The sequence below is a fragment of the Urocitellus parryii genome, chromosome 8 (assembly GCF_045843805.1).
Source record: "Urocitellus parryii isolate mUroPar1 chromosome 8, mUroPar1.hap1, whole genome shotgun sequence".
NCBI classification, from domain to species: Eukaryota; Metazoa; Chordata; class Mammalia; order Rodentia; family Sciuridae; genus Urocitellus; species Urocitellus parryii.
In genome coordinates this window covers 46,716,351-46,741,912 of record NC_135538.1, presented here as the reverse complement: position 1 = coordinate 46,741,912, position 25,562 = coordinate 46,716,351, and the positions used below count along the sequence as shown (strand labels likewise).

At 36.7% G+C, this 25,562-nt stretch overlaps 1 protein-coding gene across 2 annotated transcripts in view; it reads left to right on the top strand.

Annotated features, from left to right (window-relative positions):
- The window catches only part of Dse (dermatan sulfate epimerase), a 70,291-nt gene that overhangs the window by 27,440 nt on the left and 17,289 nt on the right, over positions 1-25,562 (top strand). The gene's annotated exons all lie outside the window — the stretch shown is intronic.

Here is a 25,562-nt window from a genome sequence, read left to right as displayed (position 1 = left end):
TGATCTCTCCCTGTGATTTAAACTTTTGGCTAGCAAGAAATTTCAGCCAATTAGGACTTATATGCATTTTATGACAATAAGGAGCTACAAGTCAGTATAATGGATTACTAACAATTTAAAATAATATTCTACCCAGTAAACAACCAGACTGTCCATACCTTTCGGAAAATCAGTGTTATAGTGTAATTGTGTGAAGAATTCTAACTATGTAATAGTTTACTTTTAGAGGTTTACAATTCAAGAACAAGCTTCGAATATCTTTTGATTAGCTTGAATTCATTTTATTTGTTTATAATTAATGCTTCCATTTGCTTCCAGAAAGATATAGGCTGAATTGACTAAACTAGGCATTCTGTAGTTATTTTTAGTGATACTGAGTTTTAATATTCATTCATGGTTCAGTTGCACTAAAAAGATTTATATGATATAAGAAATATCCTTTGAAAATTACATAAGATGCCACTTGTAATAGGGATGGTGAGGGCGCATTTTTAAATGCTTAGAAAAATGAGTGAATGCAAGTAATTTTGTGATGAATTGCATCTTTCATAAATTATATTTTGTATATCACAGAGGTGAAGAATAGTGATTTGTGAGTTTAATAAGTATCTGAAATTTCTTATTGAAAAAAATTATGGAAGAGTTGCCATTAAATCCATAAGAGAACTGAATTTTTTAGCATTATTGTTACGTATATATACTCATTTCGAAGCTTACAATGTTTTAGGATGAGAAGAGTCTTTTGTTGTTGTTGTTGTTACAGAGCCTAGCCATGTATGTGGCAGTTTCTAGTTTTGAGTCACATTAACTGATCTTATTCCTGATACCAAGAGATAAAAGATAGATGGAAAATGTATCTGCTATTTGAACTATAAGATTATATTATTTAGTGTTGCAATAACTCACTTGACATTCATGCAGTTCATTAAAATGGCAACCATGTTTACCTTGTTTAGGGAAAAAACCCCTTTAATGTTTACAAGGGTATTTTTTCTTTTAAAGTCCTTTTTATTTCAGATAATTGAATTTTGACAGATTAAGATATTGATGAAAATATCCCATAGACATTACTGTAAAAAATTGCCTATTTTGGGCTGGGGATATAGATCAGTTGGTAGAGTGCTTGCCTTGAATGCACAAGGCCCTGGTTTCAATCCCCAGCACCACAAAAAATAAACAAAGAAATAAATAAAATCATCTATTTCACCTCAGAAAAGACTTAACATTGTGAAGTGCCTTTTCTAGTGGATATACTTTTAGCATAAATACAATAACATAGAGAATTGTACAAGACTAGTATGATTTTATCATTAAAATATAAAACATTCAGATGTATTAATACAAATGAATATTGTTATTTTAGAGGATTAGATATCTTCTTTGATTGAAAGAAGGAAAATAGGTAACTTCAGGAAAAATTTTAATTTTCACATAATTTCTACAGGTTCAGATTTACTGGTCTTTGGAGATGTTTGGAAATTGATTAAAGAATGAATACTTTATTAATGGCAATATTGATAAAAATAGGTATAATTCTATGCCATTCTCCATAGCCAACAACCAATCCATGACTTAGTGGATCTGAAGTTGACTCTTTCTTTTCATCTCATGAAGCTGAAGGATAGAAACTAAGGGTATGCCTTTACAACTAGTTTCTAATTCCAAAAGTGATCAGTAATAGTATTATTCAAATAATAGTATTTGAACATTTCAAATTGTGCATTTTAATGATTTTATGAAAATTTCAGCTTTTTAAAAACTGAAGAAGGTTTTAACAACTTTTTAAAATGGATTTTTAAAAAAATCCATTGACTGGATTGTCCTCATTGACTTATTCGTTAAATCAACAAACATTTACTGAGCATTTACTTTGTGTTGTACACTGTTGAGTGCTAGGGATTTAAAGATGAAGAAATGGCTTAGTAATTTTATAATTTGCATCCAGCAGAGGGATGGATGGATACCCAAAGCATTGGATACTAGAAGTATTTCTTCTTCTCAGAATGAAGTATAAGGATTATTTAGTGAGGGGTTTCTTTAGTTTTCATCAATGATTGACTTAAACAGTGGTATCCTGTTGCACTCTAGTGCAGTGGGAAAGTACCCACTTGGAGTAATCCTCCGGGCCTATGTGTAAATTCTATCTCCCCACTCTTTATCTGTGTTACATCAGATTAATTTTCTTAGTTTGAGCATTAGTGTCTTTTTCCCCCTTTTTTGATACAGGAGATTGAACCCAGGGGCACTTAACCACTGAGTTACATCCCTTGCCCTTTTTATTTATTATTTTGAGACACTGTCTAAATTGTTCAGGGCCTCGATAAATTATTGAGGTTGGCTTTGAACTTGAGATCCTCCTGCTTCAACCTCCTGAGCTGCTGGGATTATAGGCATGTTCCAGCTGAGCATTAGTATCTTGAGTGTTATATAGCTGCTATATCTAACTCCTAAGGTTGTTAGGAGGATTAAGTGAGATAAATAGTATAAAGTACTCAGCAAAGGTCTTGTAACCTAAAAAGCCTTCAGTAAAAAACAGTGACAGTTATGGTATTACTGCTGCTATTATTTTACCTAGTGCTTAGACCCTGTTTGGGCTTTCAACTTGGAATGTATAAGCTCTAAGGAAACAAGTTTTTATTTAGAGATTTTATCACCTGTATTCAAAATGTTCTCAAACTGGATCTGTTTAATTAATACAATTTTCCTTTTGGCTTTATTCCGTTAAAATTTTTAGTGATGCTCCCCTGGGCCTCTTCTTAACGCAACACGTTAATGGTAGCACTAGTGAAGAAGGCTCTGGGGAAAGTGACAATGGTATGTCTTTTGTCTGCAAGTGCATATGAGATAAACATGATATAGATTTACTAATGTGGCTCATTAAATAAGGAACTTCAAAGTTTACCTCTATAAATAAGTTTAAGAATTTGGGCCATCGTGGAAGAAAAGTTAAATGGAAAATACTATATAATTGTACTGTTTCCATCTAATTTACCACAAAGTAGAAAGGAAATCTAAAAGATTGATAAGAATAATGGTGGTGATTGAAAATGGACAGCATGCATTTTAATTGTGTGTGTTTCTGAGTACCCAGACCACTGGGCACCACAGAAAGATGAAGCTTATCTGTGCACTGTGTCTGCCTTCGAAGGACTGCCCACATTCTTTCTCAGAAGATCTCTCCTTTTTTTCTCGTTTCTACTAATCCTCACACATTGTTTCTTTCATTAAAGTAACAGCTTGTGCTTAACTCAGTTCTAAAAATCAAATTAAAAAAAGATAGTCTTTTTAAAAATCCTTTTAAATAAGGATTTTTCCTCTGTAGATCTTGTCTTCCAAAAGGATTTAGATTGCAGTTAGATCTGCTTTATCTAAAAACTCAATTAGAACTTAACATACAACACTTTTAGAAGGCATAATGATCTAAGATGATAAACCCAGGGCTGGTAACAAGTACACTTAAAGTGAATTCACTCTTTCTATAATATCTCCTAGTCTGTATAGCCAAGTTCTGTGTATGCCAATTGGCACATGGGGCTATCTTCATTTTTAAATGATTGCTTCCTGAATTCTAGTCTTACATGGTTTAAAAAAAAAAGCCCTCACAGAAATATTGCAAATAAGTAAAATCCTCTTTCATTTTTTTCCCCTCAAGAGCTTAAACTTTAAGGTAGGAAAATAATAAAAACAGGATTTACAGATTTAAAAGAAAATTTTCAAAAAAATCAGTTTCTAGAGTGAGTTTTTGGAGTAGTTTTGTAAAATTTCCATAATATTCCTGTATTTTCATTTGCTTATTTGTGCCTGTTTGTGCATGCTATCCTTCCCTATCTTAAGGAAATATAAAATACAAAATTCAAATTAAAAGTATCTGAGAAGCCAGGCCTGTTGGCTTATGCCTGTAATCCCAGCAACTAGAGGGGCTGAAGCAGAAGGATCACGAGTTCAAAGCCAGCCTCAGCAAAAGTGAGGTGCTAAGCAACTCAGTGAGACCTTGTTTCTAAATAAAATACAAAATAGGGCTGGAGATGTGGCTCAGTGGTCGAGTGCCTCTGAGTTCAATCCCCAGTACAAAAAAAAAAAAAAAAAGAAAAGAAAAGAAAAAGAAAGAAAGAAAAAAAGTATCTGAGAAATAAAAGAGGGGGTGATTAGGGACATCAACTGGAAAAGGCATAACTCAGTTGCTAAAATATGTCTTACAGACCATATAAAAAATGGGCCCTAAGGGAGTGTGTGTGTGTGTGTGTGTGTGTGTGTGTGTATACAGCAACAAAGAAAGTAAGGCTTCCTCAATTTTAAAGTTTGCAATGTACATGAAATTAAAAAGCAGGTCAGTTACTCTGTAAAAGTATTACTAATCGCAGGGCGCTGTGGTGCACACATGCTTGTAATCCCAGTGGCTCAGGAGGCTGAGGCAGGAGGATCACGAGTTCAAAGCCAGCCTAGGCAAAAGCAAGGGACTAAGCAACTCAGTGAGACCCTATGTCTAAATAAAATACAAAATAGGACTGGGGAGGTGGCTCAGTGGTCGAGTACCTCTGAGTTCAATACCTGGTACCAAAAAAGAACTACTAATCTTTGCTGGAGGATCCCCAAAGAAATTTCATCTAGGGTTTTCATGAAGAACCCTCACCATTCTAATAAACACTGTTACAGTGCATGTGTGATGAATTGCATGAGGTTGTTTTTCACACCATGATGGACTGTTTTGCTTATGTGTATGTCAATGGAGGATGTCTTAAGAAAATTTCATTAACACATACAGGGGTGGTGGGGGTGTAGTTCAGTGGTAGAATACTTGCGTAGCATGTGTGAGGCCCTGGATTTGTTCCCCAGTACCAGAAAGCGGGGGGGGGGGGGAAGCCTGGGAAAGCAGGGTGGGGATGGAGAGGATGAACTTATGATTTAGCCCAAGCTACTTTTTCTTTTTAAGTCTAGCTTAATTCAGTAGAATTTTTTTATATATAAGGAAATGAAATAACTTGCATGTTCATCAGGCAGCCTACTGTATATCTCAGCCAAGCTCTTAATATGAACCTGACATCATAACTCCTCAGCAAATTCTCACAACAGCAAAACCAAAGTCTCATTGAATTATTGGAAAACACCTCAGAGCCTAAATCACTTAAGAAAGATATAATTAAGTTTACCGTATTTCACTTAATCAAATAGGACAATGAATGAAAGAGATTTAAGATAGGATTGTATCAAAGGGGATATACTTACGCCTTGGTTGATGGCATAGTTATCCAGTGTGCATTTCCCAGTAGCAGACTTTTCAGGGTTTTCCTCTTAAATTGTAAATGATGGGTAACAGGCCTGGTATAGTGGTCTTTGGAGGCAGATCTATATAGTGCTTTCATCTTGGCTCTGCTATTTTAATTAGCTGTGTGTCTTTTGGGAGGTTCCTTAACCTCTGTAAACCTTTCTCTTCATCTGTAAAATGTGGATGTTATCTCCCTGCTAGGTAATGCACATCACAGCTCTTTAGCATTATGTGCTTGGCACACAGGTTCACTAAGAGTTTATCATTATTACCCGTAAATAGTTGTGAAGATGAACCTTTTTATTTATCTATTTGTGGTGCACAGTACTCCATTTTGCCTACTCTGTCATTTGAGGGTGGTGTTTTTTGAAGTATTTGTTGTGAATCATTCTCTCTCCCTTTCCTTATAGTATTTTTTTTTTTTTTGCTTACTTATCATCTGACAGAAAATAAATCACAGGGGAAAGAAATTACTTCACTCTTTCATTGGAGCCAGTTAGCTACAGGAAATCAGGAGAACTGGTGGGAGAAACAAAGAAAGTTGAACTTTTGGACAGAGAAGTAATTGTATTTTTTTCCCCCTGCAACAGACTGAGTATTAAATCTTTGCCTGTAGATTGCAAACTTCTGGATGGTGACATCTGAGGGTGTGTTTGCAAAATAAAATAAAATAATAAAATAAAGAGAGGAAAAAAGAAAAGGCTCTGTCACATTGAAGTGAACCAGCTGGTTTCCCTGCCGTACATACAGAAATGAAGAGTGGGCCCGCCTTCCTCAGCATCGCCTGCCTGCTAGGCTCCAAATGCGTTTCCCTGCAGCTGTTTCTCAGGCCTTTTACTTTTCTAAATTGCAAGTTAAGACTGAGAATCAAAAGCGGGGAGGAAGTAGCTGGGCCCCGACATGTGGAGCCACAGCACCGTGAGTAAAAAGATCAGGTTTTCCTCTCATGACCTTTCAGCGATGGAGGCTTAGTCCAGAATGCACCTGGAATCCATTAAAGTGGACTCCTGGAAACAAATGTGGGGCTGTCAGAAACCCGGCCCCCAATTCCCCTGGCTTTTTCTCATTCATGTTTTTCCTTTCTCTTTCCTCCACACCCTCCTCCCCAATGTTTCTGCCTTTCTTTTTCTCTGTCCCTTTCATTTTGTGACCTAAAGTAAGTTCTCTCCAAGCCTCAGATCCTTGGAACCATGAGGGTAAAATAACTGGTGGCTACAAGCCTTTTACATTGATCAGATTCTTTATAATTTACAGAAATGCATGTGTTAGGAACCTGGCCATTAGGATTTCCTTTCTTGAATCCCATTTCGTAAGCAGGTTGTTACAGCATTGTTACTTTGTTTTGGACCAGCAGACCTGTCTGTGGCTGAACTAAGCTTGTGGAGAAGAGCTGAGGAGAAGCAAAGTCAAGTGTGCAGGAGAGCTCAGCATCATCTGTCTGAGAGTGCTGTTGAGCAGTCGTGTGCAGAATATTCACAGTCTACCTGGGATACTCAGCTAACCTAAATTCTTGCTGCTTAACTAACTTGAACTCTATAAACTCTTCTCCATCTATTTCAACTGCAAAAGAGGTTAAAGTAGTTCTAATAATACTTTGTCCTATCAATAACTTTTAAGATATTTTCTGACAGCTATTTATCACACACAATTAAAAAGAAATCCAAAGTGAATTTTCTTTGTGGGATCTGTTAGGTGTTTGATTCTAAGATTCAGTGCCAGCTTGCTCATACTTGTTAAATGTAACACAGGCTTTCAGAGTATGTCACTAGAGAAGAGGTGGCTGAAGAAGGAGCCAAGGAGTTCCCAGAAAGAAGATGGAACTGGACTCCAGACCAGTGAGGTCCTTCCCTTATGTGACAGAAAAGAATTTCAGCACATGTCAGTCAGACACATAGACAGAAGTTTACTTATTTAGGAAAGTTGATAACACATTGAAGGGAGAATATGGCCATGTCAAGAGAGACAGATTTGGGGTGAAGCAAGGGAAACACATTCAAGAGAGAGTGGGGGTTCATGGCTCTTCTTTTAAAGGAAACTTGGTGAGGGCTGGGTGTGGGAAGGTATGCAGGAATGATATCTGTCTGGTGATTGAAAGACAGTTTATGGTGTTCTAGTCAGAGTTTGGATCCTTAAGCTGATGCATTATCTTTATTATCAGTAGATAGTACTGGAAAGTCCCCTAAATTATAGGTTTCTCAAAATATCAGGTCTCTCTTCACTTAATCTATTTATTAGGGGAGGAGTGTTAATTAACAATGCACAAATACATTTATAGATTTTCCAGGAAGTAACAGGCTTGGAAAAGAGACTTGCTTGGGGAGTGACAGGCCTGGAAAACCATGCAGAACTTCTGAATTGAAATTTTATTTCCTTGTCCTTTATGTCTCCTTTCTACCTGTTTTCTAATTTTGTCTATCCTACCTCAAACTGTGCTCAAGGGCCAGAAGAATCCTTGTTCCTCTTCCAATAAGGTGGTGCCCCTAACCTCATATTATAAGCACAGGTACTATGAATAATGTTCCACACAGTCCTTATAATCTGGCTTATAAATTTTTCCAATATAAAAACTTGGCAAACAGCTGTTTGGATTTTGTGTGTTCCTTTTCTCATATCTTAAGGGAAAATGTTAGCTGGCCAAGTGCTGCATGTATATCTGTAATCTATTTCAGAGATGTTTCATCATATATTTTTGAAGTTGGCTTTATTTGTTGGATAAAATAAGTGTTCAATTCTAATACCACTTATGATGTGAAGTCTTGCTGACATTGCATTCTTGCTAATGCTATATAGATATTTAAAACAGCTGACAGTAATAATGGCATGAGTGTGTTCAGAGTCTCTTACAAAACTGGGTACTTCATTTTACCTTGGGTATCCTCAGAATGGCCTTTTACTTTTTCATATTTTCTGCCATATCCATGAAGGGAACCCATTTTAGCCATGACACAGGATCTCTCAACCATCTTCCCTTCTTTCCTTTGTTAGAGTCAGCATGCTGGCTTTGGACAGCAGGAGGAGACAGTCAGGGGCCAGATCATTGCTTATCCCACAGGATCCTGTGGTTTAGAACTCTTTGTGTGTATGATGGTCTGGAAGGGATGAATCAGGAAAAGAAAAACTAGTTTTAAGCTTATAATATTAGTCTAGGAGGGAAATGAAGACCACAATTAAGACAGTGAATGAGGAGAAGAAGGAATGAACTTTAACAACATTCAGGAAAAGAAAGTCTAACTGCACTTGACTGAATCTAGTATACTGTCTCTCAAAGTGTGATTCTTGGAGCACAGGGAGTGTCCTTGCAAAGACAGATTCCAGGGTCTTCCACCAGACTCACTGAATCATGACTTCTTGGAGTCTTACTAAGATTCTGCACTTGTAACATGTTTCCCATGTGATTCTCAGGTACACTTGCAATTTAAATTGTAAGAGAGAGGGTGGTGTGAAGCATGGTCCTGGGGGGCTGGTTGCATGTTGATGCCCAGATGAGAGAGACTTTAGGACAGAGATAGGGTTTGTGGACAGAAAAGATGACTCTTTTATTCATATGACTTTCTCCTATCTACTTTATCTTCTCGTTTTGTTGATATCACCACTTGTGGGGACAGATAACTGTCAAAACCCTCTGGCCCTGTTGTGGTTGTAAGGGATCACCGGTGTCCTCAATGCAGTTATTTTAGTGATTATTATTCCCTTTTAGGACCTTTTGACCATATCGCCTAATGCTTTTTTAAAAATTTTATTTGTTTTAATTAGTTATACATGACAGTATAATGCACTTATATACTTTGATATATCATACATAGATGGATATAATTTCTCATTTTTCTGATTATACATATTGTAGAATCACATTGGTCATAGAGTCACATACCTACATAAAGTAATAATGTCTGTTTCATTCTACTATCTTTCTTATCCCCACGTCCCCCGCCTTCCCCTCCTTTCACTTCCCTCTACCTAATCTAAGGTAATGCTATTCTATTTCTTTTTTGCATGACAATTCTTAATACACATATATACCACAATTTTTGTATCTCGGTTTGTATGAAAAGTATGTTGATATCCAATTCAAGTTATCTCCTAATTCTTAAATATTTATTCTCTTCTGCCTTTACCTTGGATATCTTCAGTTCCATGGCTTTTGCATGGTTGCTGCTATACTCATTACCCACAGTCATTTTTCCTCTTCTCTCCCTTTTTCTGTTTTTCGCTCTTGCTACTCTGAATGCATTTTGCTGTTGGTGCTTCTTCATTGTTGAAGGTAGGCAAGCACATCAGGAAAAGGTATCATTGAGAAGTAAAAAACAGATCAGCCTGTTGTCACCTTCACCACAATACATGCCCCATTCAGAGTTTGCAGATTTTCCTTTTCTCATCAATTCTATAACTTTATTGTTCTCACTGGCAGATTGACATGCAGTCTCTCCAGTGGTCCACTTGAATTACTGGCACTGCATTTTCAACTCTGCCCTTATTCTAGAAGCAGTAGGTTTACAGACCAGCCCTGAGCTGACTTTTCTGCCTATACGTATCCCAGACATATCGTCTCATTCCTTCCACCTTTCAGTCTGTACCTATCTGGACTTCATGTTTCACATTTATTCTTTCTCTATTACATTTTTTTCTAGTCCCTCCCCTCCTGGAAATTCCCATTATTATTATTTTTTATTTGACTTATTTGTTTGAAGTAGTGTCTGGGTTGCTCTTCTGGTTGTCTCACCAGGAGTGCATGTCTTCTAGGTGTGACCCCAAAGAAATTTCTTTCCAGAAGCCTCCTGGACTCTGCCCTTACTCGGACAGTGTGATTTGGATGTTTCAAGGAACCTGCGGAAAACCCTCATAGGATATTTTGCTTACATTGCAATTCTTGATTTGTTAGTCTCCTCACTGGCACATAAGCTTAATGGGGGTAGTACCAGCATGTTTTAACCTTCAAGTTCTGAAAACCTGATATGGTATACCTGCCACAAAGACACTAGTAAATTATACCAAAGGAATGAATGAATGATTGATTGATTGATTGATTGAATGATTTATTTTGACTGACAGTCTAAGCTTGCCAAGAACAGAAGTCTTGAAGCTGCACACAACTTTGACTCTGATTTGATGCCTGCACAATATGGCTGCCCATATTTATTTGACCTCGCTTTTACTCTGAAGACTTGTCTTTGTCCAGCCTTTTGTCTGTCAACCCATAATTACAGGGATAGTGTACCTGCAACCCACTTGGAGGCACTCAGAAGGAATGTCAGGATTGACATCTCTGTGCATAGCTCACTGAAGAATCTCAGGTTTCTTGCTCTTTGAAGTGCTCCCTCATACCTGGTATTCTTTCCTCTTTGGTCCCTTGCATTTGGGCGTCCATGATCTTATATGTAGGTAATGTCCTCGTGTGTTCCCAATCAGGTAACCACAACAGAGCTTTAATCTTATTCACTTTAAAACCGACCGCTTCTATCTTTGAAGTGAATGGTAGAGGTAATGCATTACTGAAATTAAGAGCAAGGACTATGGAGTCAGATGGCCTGGGTTCTAATCCCATTTACAAGCTGGGTGACCTTGATCATGTTACTTTGGTTTTTCTATGGTTCAGTTTCCTCATCTGTAAAATGGAGACAAATATGATACTCCACTCATGTTAGAGGATGAAATAAGTTAACAAAACACTGTGAGGCATAAAGTAAGTGTTAGGGGTTATTATGTTTATTACATTGCTTTTATTTCGCTTTCTTACAAATATTGCCAACAAATGCCCTTTTCATTTATAAATAAATGTATGTACATATTCAATTTATATAAGCTTAGCATTAACTTGTTCTGTTTTAGACATTTTGTTAAGAATTGGGCATACAAAATTTTGAGGGCAAGTTACGCATCCAGCTGTTGGTCTATGGAATGTATAGAGCAATAGACAACATTATCACAGATGATAATTGTTGCCATCAGGAGAGTACAGAGTGTAATGGGAACACCCAGGAGTACTTCTTGCATCATTAGAGCACTGAAGGTGCCAAGTGGTGGGGGAAGGGAGCCACGTTTGACTGTTCCAAGCAGAAGTAACCAATGTGCAAAGGCCTGGCAATGTAAGAAAGCAGAATAGCTTTGAGGAACTGAAAATTTAATGTGGGGAGTAGACAAACAGCTCTGAGGTTTTGGGTAGAGAACCAGGTGCTACAAGACCTTGTCTACCATGTGAAGGAACTTGTCCTTTTCTTTATAAGCAATGTGAGGCCATGGAAGAGTTTAACAGGGCAGTGAATGATAAGATCTGTGTTATGAGTTAACCTTTTCACTGTAAAATAAAAGAATACCAAAGGAACAAATGTGTAGCTTAATAAAGTATATTAAAGCAAACATGGCAGCCACAGTACAGCTCAAGAAACAGAGCTCTGCCAGATACCCCCAGAAGCTCCCCCACAGGTTTGTCCCAATCACAGTTCCCCTCCAACACCCACACACAAACACCACCCTGACTTCTGCAGTCATCAGGTCTTTGTGTTTCTTTTTAGTGAATCCATGTATGCATGCCTAGGCATTATAGTATATATAGTCTTTGTTCTTTATTAAATTTTTTTGAGACAATGTCTCACTACAGTGCACTGGCTGGATTCAAACTCCTAGGCTCAAATGATCTTTCTACCTCATTGTTGGACTATGGATGTGCCCATGTGCCCTTAGTCTTTGCTTCCCCCATCCCTCCCTGGGGCCCAGCTGGGGCTGGGCATTGAACCCAGGGCCTTGTGCATAATAAGTGAGTGCTTTACACCGAGAAATACCCCCAGCTCCATCTTTGCTCATTTTAGAAATGTCTTTTAAGACTTATTATCTGCCAGTTCCCTTGCATCCCTTTATTTTCTTCACACTCAGGAAGAACCTGAATAGGTTCTGAATAGAACCCTTTGACCTACATAATTTCCCACAGTCTGGATGTTGCTGATTGCATATTCAAGTGACCCACTAACTCCACCCTTGGGTTTTCCTATATACTGACAGCTGGATGCCAGTTTTGATCATTCTCCTATGGTAGATTTGTATTTTAAAATAATCTGATCACAAATGGCAGAAGATTGCAGAGGAAGACCATTAGGCCTTTTGAGTTTATAGAAATGAGAGCCTGGAATAGAAAGAAAGTGATAGGTCCCAGTAATAAGACTGAGTATTTGGGGGCTGGGGTTGTGGCTCAGTGACAGAGCACTTGCCTAGCACGTGAGAGGCACTGGGTTCAATTCTCAGCACCACATATAAACAAATGAATAAATAAAGGTCCATCAATAATTAATAAAAATATTTTTTTAAAAAAAGAGTAAGTATTTGTATGACTTGACATTTCTGACAAAGGGGACAAAGAATTTTTTTATGGAATGCTGAGGGGATGATAAGACCTATCAGTGAACTTGTAACATTTGAAGCTGTTGGAGAATGCTAATGAAGGGCTTTGTTTTGGATATACCAAGTTAGAAGTGCCTGTGGACCTAGAGAAGAAGTCTAGTTCATATCTCTCAAGCTTTATTTGTAGCTACTTCCTGTGGGTATATTGTGATTTAAATGCATAAACACACAGTTGTCACCAGAAAAAAATTATTTAATAAAAAATATGTCTTCTAGTACAGTATGCAAGTTTCCGTTAATGTTAGAAAAATGTAAAAGGGAAGTTCAAAGATCAGATTTAGTTAAATTAGTTCAACCACAATAAGTCAGTGAATTACAGCTGGAAGAATGAGAGAAAACGTCAAGGCGCTAGCACAACATTGCAGCCACATGGGTGTCCTCAGATCCCTTTCTGGAGCTGAGGCCAAAAGGAAATGTTGTGCAGGCATCAGAAGGAAAGAGTATAGAGAGAATTGTGATGCTGCTTCTGTAGCTGAAAAGGAAGAAAAAAAAGATTTCTTGATGAACTATAGATAATGATTTGAGTTTGGAACAACTTAGCAATTTTTATAGTGAATTCACTATTGTGAGAAAAGTATTGGGAAAGGAAGAGATAAGAATCAATAAAATCATCCCATGTGGCCAAAATTTTATATTAACTTCAGTGTCTTCCTATCCTGAACTATTGCCACAATTTTTTCAAACCGCATAAAGCTTATATACTATTTCAACTTAGTGGAGCCTGTTGATGTGGGGAAGGTTTTGAAGTATGACTGAATCCAGCTTGAATTTTTTCCTCTCTGCTTTTCTAAGGGCCTGTCAATGGTCAGAGAAGATGAAGGAATGTGATTTCATTCAGTATCAGGGGTCAGTTTTTATTTTTAATATGACAGATAACTCTAGATTAAAAGTTAGATAAGTCAAGATAGAGAACAGCAAGAGAGCAAACATAATTGGCCTATGGAAGATATAGACTACTAGTATTAATACAGATGATAAATGGCTGTGATTAGCCAAGTGCAGGGTGTAATGGGAAGATCTAGGGGTACTTTGCCTATCATGGAGCATTGGGAAATTTTTTCCAGTTGGAGCCTGAAGAACAAACAGGAATCAGCCAAGTTCCAGACCCTCTGCTGGAAAGGGAGCCAGTAGGGAAAGTGTTTAATGCATTTTAAAGATAGCTCACAAATTTGGCTCATGAATTGAACTTAAATTTATTCTGATTTGAAACAACATGAGATAACACAACCCACAACATTTTTTTTAATGATTCACAAAAAAGTTACAATTTGCCTCCCCCCCCCCATTTTTTAAAAAAATTATTTTTAAGACATCATCTTTGAAATTGTGTCCTAGGACATAAAATAAATATTATTGGTACAAAGTCCTTCCACAGGTTAATTATTTCATTATCTCTCTTGAATGTAAACTGCTTCTAAGCCACACAAACAAACAAAAAGTTTTAGAGGGCAAGGGATGCTTTTCTTGCTTTTTTCCACATAGTGATTAGGGTTTTCTTTTTTTTTTTTTCTTCCTAAATTGGCTGCCTGAGCCCATTTAGTGTTGTCACATCTGCTGCCATTGTACAGCACCTTCTGTCCTCTGCTTTGAACATTCTGAACTTCTCTTGTTTCCTGGAGTCCTTCCTTATGGTCTCATAGTGGGATATTCCCTCAGTGCTGGTTCCAGACCCTCTGCTGGAAAGTGCCTAGCCAATCAGGGTGTCAGCCCCACTCCTTCCACTGAAGCAGGCTCTGGGTCCAGGTTCTCTTTGTCTGCAAGACTGGTTTGCTGGGTGGTTATTATGTTTGTCCTTGAAGACAGTGGCATTCAGACCTTTTTTGACTGTGACCCACAGTAAGAAACAAAGTTACATCATAAACCAATAGGATCATAAATCTAGCTTTACATATATAAATTAATAAGTTACAATTTCACAAAATAACCCTTACATTTTTATTTATTTTTTTATTTATTTACTTACTTACTTATTTACTTTGGTACTAAGGATTGAACCCTAACCACTGAGCCACATCCCCAGCCCTTTTTAATTTTTAATTTGAGACAGGATCTTGCTAAGTTGCTTAGGGGCTTGCTAAGTTGATGAGGCAGGCTTTGAACTTGGCGATCCTTCTGCCTCAGCCTCCTGAGCTGCTGGAATTACAGGCCTGCACCACCACATCTGGCAGCCCTTGCATTTAAATCATGCTTGGCACTCATGCTGTTTTCTAGTTCATTCTGTTCTATTTCATGGAAATCATTTAAAATATGCTGGTCAAAAGCCATTAGTTCTTCTCACAATCTGTAGTTTGAAAGCCCTGCCCAACATGCTTCCTTTCTAGAGAATCCCTTATGATAGCCCTGTTGAACATCTCCCAGGAGGGGACTGCACTACACTTTGCATGGCCTCTTTACTCTATAATTCTAGTGTTTATAATCCTTAATTCCCAAAATACACTGGGAAGCATCTTTTTTTCATTAAGAAGGAGTGAAAGTCAGTAATTAATAATTACATTTCATGTTTCCAGAGCTGGATGCAATAAACTCTGTGGCATATTATTTCCTACTGATGCCCAGAATAAAATCAGTTGCAGTCCGTCTGCTGTTTTAGAAAGGTCCCTGAACTTCAAAAACTTATATGTACAACCTCAACAAAACCATTAAAAAGAATATTATAAATTAAATTTATTTTGTCTTATTTAGTACTGGAGATTGACCCAGGGCCACTTTACCACTGAGCTATATCCACAGCCCTTTTTTATTTTATTTTATTTTTTTATTTTGAGAAGGGGATCTCACTAAGTTGCAAAGGCTGGTCCCGGACTTGCAATCCTCCTGCCTCAGTCTTCAGTGTAAAAGAAACTTTGGTAAATATTACAAAGCAGGAATACTGTGAGAGGACTATAAGAGAAAGTAAAATATCATTTGTTGTATCCTTGCATTTTAAGGGGTGCCTCACTTTGGTTTTGATGTTTTCTTAACTAGGAGAGCAGAAAGATTTAGTGATTTGACTATTATTTTTGCCATTGTTAGAGGGTCATTCCTATTTTAAAACTATACCAGGTAATTTTTTCCTCCTTTGCATGTTATCAGAACATTGAGGACTGCTCTTTAAACAGGGAGTGTCTGAATATTCAGGTAGCAGGAGTTGGGGTACCGGTATTCAAAGGCAGTAACATCAGATTCTTAAAAGTTGGTATATTTGTTGTTAGGGCTATAACTAAGTACCACAGACCAGGTGGCTTAAAACCATGGAAATTTATTCTCTCACAGTTCTGGAAGCCAGGAGTCTGGACTATTTATGCCAGCAGGGTTGGTTCCTTCTGGAGGCTAGAAGGGAGAAACTGTCTCTTGTTGTCACCTGGCTTCTGGTGATGGCACACAGTTCTTGGTATTCCTTGGCTTAGAGTTGTACCATCTCTCTTTTTCTCACTCTTACACGAATATGTTGTCATTTTCATTGCAATATAGTTCTGTTGTATTTTACAGATTGTAACTTTAATGAGATTAATTTTTTTTGTTTAAATAGTTTGCCTATTTAAACAAGGCAGAAGCTATGGACAGATGAACCATTTTGTATACTATGATGACTTCAATTTTTGTCCTCTTTATTTTCTCTAGGATTAATACTAGATTTTTGTTGTTGTTGTTTTATGTGCTTAGTGTTCTACCATACATTTAGCACTGTTACCAACCAGACTCACAGTCGGTTATAAGGATCTTCTCTAAGAAGACATTCTTCATAAGACCTTTCTTAACTGTGCGTCTTCTTGGGGGGACTGCCACAGCCTTTTGACTTGCTTTGATCTAGGTTTCTTGAGTGCTGGCTTTGCTGTAAAGCCCTTGCCTTGTTTTTTCTCTCGTATTGGATCCCTTGTGCTGTGGGTCCATGTTTTCTTATTTATTTATTTATTTATTTTGATATATATTGTAATTTTGGTAGAGAAATTCTCCAGTGCTTTCTAGAGGAAGAGTTTACGAGAGGTCATTGAGACCTTGGATGTTTCTCTGTGTTTGTTAACTGCGCCCTTAGGTTCCAATGGTAGTCTGACTGGGTATGGAATTATAGCTTAGAAATTGTCTCCAAGTTTCAGAGACATTGGTCTGTAGTATTCTAGCTTCTAGTGTTGCTATTGAGATGTCTGATTCCATTCTGATTGCTGGTGCTTTGAATGAAACCTGATATTTTACTCTGAAACTTCTGGTTCTTTTCTGTGTCACATTATAGCATGATAGTTCTTGGTCTGGAATGGGTCTGTTTTCATCCATGTGCTTGGTGTTTGGTGAATTTTTTCAATCTGGAACTTCAGGCCCTAGGAAATTAGCTCTAGGAAATCTTAGGTCTAGGAAATTTTCTTGAGACAGTTGTATTTCTTTTTTTTCCCTTTCTTTTTCCTTTTCTTTCTTCTTTCTTTGTTGTTCTCTTCTTGCTCAGATATTCACCTGCTTTTCTTTCCTCTCCTATTATCTTTTCATTCTCATTTTTCTGCTTTCTCAAGATTTCTTCAACCTTCCCTCAACCTTTCTATTGAGCCTACCTTCTTATTGTTTGGTTTTCAAGGGCCTATTTTGTGTTTCAAGGGCTATTCTTTCTTTCTTTCTTTCTTTCTTTCTTTCTTTCTTTCTTTCTTTCTTTCTTTCTTTCTGTTTTGAAATTTTTTTTCTTCCTTCATGAATTAATTTCTCCCCAGATACATTAATCAGGTTACTCATTTGGGTCTCTTTTTGTTTTTGTTTTTTGTACCAGGGATTAAACCTAGGGACACTTAATCACTGAGCCACATCCCCAGCCCATTTTATTTTTAATTTTGAGACAGAGTCTTACCAAGTTGTTCATGGCCTTGCTAAATTGATAAGCCTGGCTTTGAATTTGTGATCCTTCTGCCTCAGTCTCTGGAGCTGCTGGGAATACAGGCATGTGCTACTGCACCCAGCTCTCTTCACTTTTATTATGGGATTTCCTCAAATTTCTGGTAGTTCTTGACTACAGTCTACCTTTATATACAAATACGTTTTTATGTTAGTTTCCTGTGATTGATGTAACAAGTTACCACACACTTCACTGATTTATCTTACAGTTCCAGAGAAGTCTACTGTGGGTCTCATTGGGCTAAAATTAAGATGTTAGTTGGGCTTTATTCTTTTCTGGAGGCTCTAGTACAGAATGATTTTTCTAGAATAATGCTATTCTTGCATATTTAATTTTTTCTTACAATGGTATTAACTACTTCCAGGTATGGTTTCTTAGTTGATCACTGGATACTTACTTGTACAATCACAGACTGAAGTAATGGTATTAATCATCTGCCCAGATGAACTTTTTGAAACATATTTTGTTTTACATTTTACACATGTAAATGTAAAACATGTCTACATATAAAATACCAAGCTATTTTTTTGAAATGGGCAAAAATGATTTGATTATGCTTATGCAAACAGTATAGGCAAATCTGGGTTATTCTCTTTGATCACATTTCTAGGTTTTAGAATTCTTTTTATCATAAGAGATTCTTTCAGAATTTGAGATAGGAATTTGATAAGCCTGCTTTTAACCCTAATTCTTTGAGCTGTGCCATTCTGCCAAGACCAAGATCTTGTTAACAAAGTTGATTAATTTTTCTTATCATGTTTCTTCCTCATACCCTTTCTGGGCAAACACCAGCCCAAAGCACACTTGACCAGTTAGAAAGGATTATGATTTTAAATGCTGTTTGATTTCACTTAGATAGATGGTTGAGGATAGAATTCTTGGATATTTGGGCAATAGGACTTCATGCCAGTGGATTAAATATTGGAATAATGACGTGACAGTACCTTTCCCATTTAACAGCACTACTCTCATTTTATTCTCAATAACGTGGCACATTTTGACACTTAGATTAATTCTTTTTGTCTACAAATAATAGAACACTTTCCATTTAAGTAAACGAATATTCCTTTTAGTTTTTATATTTTAAAATTGGGACATGGAATTAATAGCATTAAAATGAAATTAAGTGGTAGTGTTCTGCTATCTTACATCTAGTGATATACTAAATATAGAAATATAGATTGTGGAAGAAAATGATCTTTTATATTTTGGGCTCATAAATTATTTTTCTTGAAGATACTGATCAACTTCCATTTATTATACTGTTACCTTTCTAGCAATTTTCCAAATAGGAAAAGTAGTTTTGCCCCCAAAGTAAATCTTGAAATAAGAGCACATTGTATATGTCTATTCCTCTAGCTCTGGCCACCATCAAAGATAAAACTGGACACTAGTTAAAGTGGTAAGGACATATTTAAATCAGTAATAACTATTTCAATGTGGAAAGGGGTCCAGTGTAAATGGAACTGAACTTTAACTTGTATAGAAGTGATAGGCAATTTAAAGGGAGAACAAAGGAATGCAGGGGGACCAGGCAGGGTTTTAGTAGGACTAAGGAAGTGAAAATTTCAAAGGTTGGTCACTGTGCCTGCGTTTGGGACACTGTGTCTGCTGGATGGCAATTATTGAAAGTAGGGTTCTGTCCTCCCACAGACTGGAAGACAAGAGACCCTGTCTTCAAATAGGGCACTTTGGCAGGAACAAAGAGTACATTGTTTTGGAGGCTTGATTTTCTCAGGCAGGCACTTTCAGGAACCAGAGGGTCATCTTAGGGATATGACCTTGAGATGTTAGAAACTATTACAGTGTTTTTCCAAACCTTTGTAGATCAAGGTCAGGTCAGGAGCCAAAGAAAAGAAGGCTCAGAGGAGCCTGGATGGAGTTGAGTCAAGGAGAGAGTCTTTGTCCTCAGCTGATGTGACAGAAGGTTCTGGGCATGCAGGTGGGATCCACCATCCCCTAGGCCAGCTCTCCCTGGAGTGCCTTTGGAGCCCTAAGCTCATCAGAGGTCTGTGGGGAGGGAGAGACTTGTTTTGGGAACTCTGTGATTGGGGTTCCTGGGGTGGATCCTGAGCAGCCATATGAGCACAAAATGGTAGTAACTTCTACTGTGTGGTCCTTTTCTCATATTTCATGTCTGGTGTCATGAAAATCTCAGGGCTTAGAATACTATTAGATTTCTGCAGAAATACTTTCTGCTTGCCTCTTGGTAGGTCCCTTAATTCTGGCACTTTCTTCTTCTGGATTCTTATTATAACCTTGGTGACTTTGAAAGCACAGTGCTTCTCCTCATCAGGAAGAAGTAAAGACAAGTATAGATTCAGATAGTTCTGGATTCCGTCCTTGGCTTCGTCATGTAAATTAACTATATGATCTTGAACCAAATTACTTTTCTATCCAGATTCTCTTCTTACCATCTATAAAATGTGGATGTAACACCGAATGAGGGTTGTGAAGAAGAAATAAAGTATGTAATGGCTAACATACTGTGTGTTTAATTAATACGTGAAGTATAACCTCTCACTTGTATCGATAAATCCGGTATTTTGCTTTGCAATGACAAAGCCAGTTCTAGCCACCTGATCAGACACCTTGAATATGCAAACCAGACTGAAGTTTAACTGAATATGCTACTTGCATTACTGAGCACCTATTCCAAGACCTTTAGGTCAAGCCTCCATATTATAGCTCACTCTGCTTGTGGCAAATTACTGTCAAGGCCCCAGTGTGCTTCCTAAGAAAAGCCACAGGTTAGAAATCCACTTCCTGATTAGGCTAAATTTATAGGAATGGCTTACAAAATCTAACTGGTAGCTGGGCGCAGTGGCATACACCTGTAATCCCAGCAGGTTGGGAGGCTGAGGCAGGAGGATCGCAACTTTAAAGCCAGCCTCAGCTAAAAGCAAGGCACTAAGCAACTCAGTGACACCCTGTCTCTAAATAAAATGCAAAATAGGGCTGAGGATGTGGCTTAGGGTCCAGTGCCCCTGAGTTAAATCCCTATACTTCCCCCCAAAAAAAGATTTAACTGACATTTAACTTTCATAGTTATTTTTCACATGTAAAATGGAGTGGGGGGAAATGAATTACTTTCGCCTTAGTCATGGTTTTAAAAGGAGATACAATACACAATTATCCTAACTTCTTGAAAGTTGAAGGACTTTCTCTCAGGTTGCTACCTTCAGGAGACTTTCGGATTTTAAAAACAGAGTTGACCTTACTTTGGCATATTTTGATGGTGTTTCTGTGTGGACACTGCAGGCCAAGGAGTGGTAGTGACCCTTAGAGACAGTTGCAATGAAGGTAGCTGATATGGAGTTGAGGCTACTCTACTTAAGTTTGTAGTTAGGAGTTTCTGAAGAGTTCACTGTTCTGAATTTAAATTTGTAATTCTTATTTCATTTTCTCTAAAATTTATAGTTCTGGAACTATCTTGGTGTCTAGAATCAGATTTTTTTACACAAATTTTCTATTTTATGATTTTATAAGTAAATATATTCTAAGTTTATAAAACTGTACTATATATTATTCTGAAAATGAACAAAAAGAAGAAGAAGAAGAGGATCATTTTGGTTTAGTTCTCCCAGAAAGATTTAACAAATTGTAGTTTCTCATTTAAACACACTTTAAAAATTACAAATTTAGAATATATAATATATTTTCAGAATATATCCACATATGGAAAGCCTGATATAAAATTGTTAGTTTCTTCAAAGTGCTAGAAATAGGACTAATAGCCATAATATATTATAAAATGAGAGTTGAATTACCCCATTAATTCTAGTAGTTATTTCGTATATACTGTTGATTAATTTAAATTAGTATTAGTTATCTCTTGGCACCACTTATATTCTAAATGGTAATTTCTTTTATTCTGAGTATTTGTTTTAAAATTACTGTCTAAGTGAAGTAGACAGGTTCTGTGGATTGAACTGTATCCCCCCTGAATTCATTTTGAAGTCTTAGTTAACCAGCAATGTGGACATATTTGAAGATGGGACCATTAGGAGATTAGATTTAGATGAGGTTAGGTTTAGATGAGTTTACCAGACTGAGGCCCTTGTGAGAAGAGACACCAAGAATGTGCTCTCTCTCCCTATATGCATATACTAGGAAAGCCACGTGGAGCACACAGCAAGACAGAGGCTGGCCATTTTTACAAGTCAGGAAGAGTGTTCTCATCCAAACCTGAGTATGCTGGCACCCTAGTATCAGACTTCTACCTCACAGAATTGTGAGAAGATACTTTTTTGTTGGTTAAGCCACCTTGTCTGTGGCATTTTGTTATAGCAGTTTGACTCTATAAACTTCCAGTAGTAATATTATATGGACTTTATAAACTAAAAATTAATATTTTGATAGGTAATTGTTTTCTATAAATAATTTTTATTAAAACTATATGAAAAATTTTAAGATGCAGTCATTTGAACATTAATAAATACAGATATATATAAAACATCAATATTTTACTAGACTTTTTATTGGTTATTTAATCAAACTGTCAAATTTTAAGTAATATACACTTGGATTCCCTACTATAGTACTCTATGCATAATCAATAGTTCAGAAGGCAGTTATAATAATGGAAGCTGTCTAGCTTTATAAAATTGTCATAATAAAATTTGGAAGAATCAGGCTGCTAAATTTTGAGAAGATGTTTATGCCTCTTTTCTTCCTTTTGTGGTCGCAATTCAGTTTGCAGAAACAGCACTTTGTGATAAGTTTTATTTCCCCACCAACACCCTACCTTCAAACCCAGGAAATTAATAGTTCTTTTCCACTTTCAAATCATTCTATTTCATATATATTCACCTTTGAAAATATTTTAAATAGCAGTATTTGACCTTTGGACTCAGGATGCTTCTGTACTCTTAAAAATTAATGAGTACATTAAAGAACATTGCTTGTTGGGGCCATGTCTAGTAAACTTTGTCATTTGCAAATTAAAAGGGAAGTTTAAAAAGTATTCATTCATATTTATTATATTAAAAATAGTACACTCATTTCATGTTAACATAAATAACATTTTTAGGAAAAAAATTGAAAATGAAAAGTACTTTGTAAGATACTTTGTAAGATAGAAAATGTTTTTCATCTTTGCAAATCTCACAGGACTACTTCTGTGTTCAGATTTTTTGCAGTGTGTTGTTTTGGTTGAAGTATATGAAGAAAGCCACAGCTCCACGAAGAAATGTGATTGAAAAGGGAAGCACATTTTAATAACCATTTCATATAATTATGGATATTCTTCTTTGATTATATACTAAAACTAGACTGATGGTGGTTCTATGAAAATTAGTCACAGTGTAGAATTGCAAACCATGTTAACAAACTTTTCATACTGATTTACATCAAAATACATTCCACTGCATGGTTGTGTAATATCGTACCTTTATTATTTTGAATGTTTGTTGACTGGGTTCTTCATCTTTCAGAGGTTACCCATTAAGTTATTCAATATGAAAATAAATCCACCTTTGTTGACCCTCTCACTGATTTCATCAGGAAAGCATTTCAGTGCACTGAGTAGGGAGATGAATTAGCTGCTGTTTTGTAGATGGTTAATCCCAGTTTCAATGACACATGTAATTACACAATTTTAGTAATAGTGTGTAAATAGATGAAGTGTGAGTTCAAGAAGGAAAAAGCTAATGTTTCTAAAACCAATTTATATCCTGTGGAACAACTTACTGTAAAAAATATTGTTGTTGTGATTTTATTTTGATGATATTTGCAAACAATTTGGGGGGAACTTAAAAATCTGGAAGGATTCTACATTCTTTCACAAATGTCTTTTATTTCTTTCAGTATAATGAAGAAATCAAACTTGGACATTAAGATGATATGTGTATGTTCTTTTCAGTAAATAACAGTGAAACTTCATCCATAGACCCATATTATAAGAACGGGCTTTGATTCACATTTAAAAGATTAGTGAACACATATAAATGTATTTTAAGTTGAAACAAAATTCACAAATTGATGTCTGCTTTATTAATTTATTTATTTTAATGATTCTTCACTTAACTAGCTTTTCCAGTGAATTTATTAATCACTGGTCAGAATCAGACACCCATACAATAAGAGTTCTTCTGCTGCCACCCATTGGCTAGGAGCACATTTCTATAAAATATGAAGGAGACTATAAAATATGGTCTCTTCCATTACTACACTTTGAATCTGAGGCTTGGTATGACTGTGTAGAATCTAGATAGCCTTCTTTAAATACAGATATTACAGGTCAGCTTTTATAATGAGGGATGGGTCCTTCAGGCTCGAAGGACCATAAACCAATCGTTTACTTGTATGCTAGTGTTTTGTTGAATTGGGAAATCCTTGAAATAATAAAAATTATATTGGGGCATGGGAATTTTCACAAAAATTTGCTTGATAATATCTCTTGAAGTTTGAGGATTATACTAAGTATTCTATTACCTATAAAAATAAACCCATGCAGCTGGGAATGTGGTTTCTGGTAGAATACTTGCCTATCATGTTGAGACCATGGATTCAATCCCCAGCATTGCAAAAAAAAAAAAAAAAAAAAAAAGATTACAAATAAATCGGTAAATCCATTGGCTAATGCATGAAGGTTGGTAGGTAGTAGTAGTTCATTGACCTCATTTTTATCATGGTGGGGTATAGCTGTCATTTAGAGAGGCATCATGACCTGGTTCAACAACACAGGGCTAGGCACCAGATAACTTAGATAACTTGGCCTCTGTCAGGATTACCAATCCCTGAGAGCCAGGAACATATTTCTAGCTCCCTGACAATAAGCATTCAGTCTGAATTGTTTTTTTTTTTTTCCTAGAAGTAGGGAATTAATTCACATTCTCACTCTCTGTTTACAAGCAGTACACACCCTGGTAAGCTGACCTGCTAGAATAAGGCAGCTTTTTCTGTGACCATTTGGTCTTAACCATTTGGTCAATGTTAGTCTTTTTAGCACCAGGGTATATCACCAAAGGTAGCACCAGGGAATATCACCAAAGCTGAAGTTATTAATAAATGCAAAGGCAACCCTCCAAATTCCTGATTTCACAATGATCACATAATCATTGTCAACAGTGTGGCCTGGTTTTATAGATTGGTGACCTTTGTCTTTTCTTTCCAAAAATGTTTATTGAGAGTATATTATGTGCTACATAGGATTCTATGACTAGAGATCCTATTGTGACTGATACACACATACACCCACATTAACATACACAGACATACACGTACATCTGCTAAGGGGACAGAAAAGCAAGGAAGGGGAAAGGGGAATGAAATATTGTTTGGGGAGGTTTTTTTTTTTAAATTTTATTTTTTTATTGGTTGTTCACAACATTACAAAGCTATTGACATATCATATTTCATACATTAGATTGGAGTGGGTTATGAACTCCCAATTTTACCCCAAATGCAGATTGCAGAATCACGTCGGTTACACATCCACAATTTTACATAATGCCCTATTAGTAATTGTTGTATTCTGCTACCTTTCCTATCCCCTACTATCCCCCTCCCCTCCCCTCCCATCTTCTCTCTCTACCACATCTACTGTAATTCATTTCTCTCCTTGTTTATTATCCCATTCCCCTCACAATCTCTTATATGTAATTTTGTAGAGCAATGAGGGTCTCCCTTCATTTCCATGCAATTTCCCTTTTCTCTCCCTTTCCCTCCCATCTCATGTCTCTGTTTAATGTTAATCTTTTCTTCCTGCTCTTCCTCCCTGCTCTGTTCATACTTGCTCTCATTATATCAAAGAAGACATTTGGTATTTGTTTTTTAGGGATTGACTAGCTTCACTAAGCATAATCTGCTCTAGTGCCATCCATTTCCCTGCAAATTCTATGATTTTGTCATTTTTTATTGCTGCATAGTACTCCATTGTGTATAGATGCCACATTTTTTTTATCCATTCATCTATTGAAGGGCATCTGGGTTGGTTCCACAGTCTAGCTATTGTGAATTGTGCTGCTATGAACATCGATGTGGCAGCATCCCTGTAGCATGCTCTTTTAAGGTCTTCAGGGAATAGTCCGAGAAGGGCAATAGCAGGGTCAAATGGTG